This window comes from Echinops telfairi, unplaced genomic scaffold (genome assembly GCF_000313985.2).
Source record: "Echinops telfairi isolate 266 unplaced genomic scaffold, ASM31398v2 ScPeMD7_7469;HRSCAF=8507_1, whole genome shotgun sequence".
NCBI classification, from domain to species: Eukaryota; Metazoa; Chordata; class Mammalia; order Afrosoricida; family Tenrecidae; genus Echinops; species Echinops telfairi.
Window position 1 is genome coordinate 97,225,813 of NW_022111373.1, and position 1,902 is coordinate 97,227,714.

Sequence of the window (1,902 nt, forward strand, 5' to 3'; positions counted from 1 at the left end):
GAAGATGAATACCTCGGGTTGAAAGACCCAAAATACAACTGAGGAAGAGCTACCTCCACAAAGTAGCATCCACCTTAATGCCATGGATGAAGTAAAGCTTTTGAGACTTCATTTGGTGATGCGGCATGACTCAATATGGGAAGAAGCAACGGTAAGCATCAGAATATGAATGTATGAAGTATGGATCTAGACCTATGTGATAGTTACATAATCTGTGGTCAATTTGAAACTTAAGAGTGAATGGGGTGGTATGCAAAAAAAAAAAAAGAGTGAAGGGGTGGAGTTTCACCTGGCAATCGGGTCGCAGCTTGATGACCTCATTTGGAGGCACTAAGGACATAAATAGCTCTCTGGAGGCGAGACACACACACTCCCTGCAAGACATTCCTGCTGACAAGATACATGGAGCTACACTAGAGCTCAGGAGCCATGTGGAGACCCCTGCCAACGCTAAGATGCTTCCACTCACTGCCTCTGGATCCACAAGACTTTCCACTCACTGGCCTGTGATCTTCCTCCATTTGGCGTCATTGTATGTGTAGCATGAGTCTAAAGAGGAATTTATAGATTGGTATCAGACATATGGGCTAATATTGGACTTATGAACTTGATCTGAATTGGACTGAGATGTTTTCTTAATGTATAATTTCTCTTTGATATAAAGTTCTCTCTTACACACATGTGTCTCCCTGGATTTGTTTCTCTAGTCTACACGGACTAATACAATCAAAGATGAAAAAGGATGCATACAGATTGGGCATCAGTGAGCTGAAATGAACCACTATGAGCCATTTTGATTCAGAAAGTCATATGATTTTTCTATGTTAGGAATGACAAATACAAGAGGAATGGTGTCACATTCATCACCCACAGGAGCATTTCAAGACCTCTCCTGAAGTGCAATTATAACTGTGATAGAGTACTCTCTATACATCTACAAATGTTATAGAATTTGCAAGCATGAAAGTTAACAATGAGTAAATGGAACAAATCTACCAAACCATTTAGTCTGATTGGGTCAATGAGGCAAACAAGGTGCATTGGTAATCATTAGCCATCGGAACATGAAAGACAGAAACAAGGAAAACGGATTAGTTGTTGGAAAACATGGCCGTAGCGATAGAAAGGAAGCTGGATTTCGCATGATAAACTTTTACAGCACCAATGACTTCTTCATTGCAAACACATTTTTCAACAGCAACCAAAAAAGATGATAGCTGTTCAAATTGTGCTGAAGATCTTCTAACCATGGCTGCAGCAGTACGTCGACAGAGGTTCCGCCCAGATTCAGATGGGAATGCCAGGTGGATCTTGGTGGAAAGCAAAGATCTCCAGAAAGATGTCTTCTTATGCTTCGTTGACTATGCAATGGCATTTGTGTGGATCATAACAAACAAAAGATAGCCTTGAAAAGAGTGGGAACTCCAACACACTTAATTCTGCTCATACAAAACTCATACATAAATCAAGAGGCAGTTGTGTAAATGGAACAAGGAAAGTCATATGGTTTCTATGTTGACAATGACAATACAAGAGAAAGGGTGTTGCATTGCTTAAATTTAGGAAAGGAATGTATCAAGTTTGCATCCTGTCACCATACTCATCCTGTCTGTATGCTGAGCAAATAATCAGAGAAGCTGGATTGTATGAAGAAGAATGCAGCATCAGGATTGGAGGAAGGCTTATCAACAATTTCTTGCAGATGACACAACCTTGCTTGCTGAAAGTGAGAAGGAATTGAAGCACTTGCTGATGAAGATCATGGATTGTAGCCTTCAATATGGATTACAACTCAATGTAAGAAAGACCAAAATCCTCACAACTCGACCAAGAGGTAACATCATGATAAATGGAGACCACGTTCAAGTTGTCAAGGATTTCATCTTGCTTGGATCCACAATG

General features: G+C 40.3%; 1 pseudogene; it reads left to right on the plus strand.

The window, feature by feature from the left end:
• The first annotated feature begins 82 nt into the window (after window positions 1–82).
• Window positions 83–1,902, plus strand: part of LOC101647093 — a 10,181-nt pseudogene continuing 8,361 nt past the window's right edge.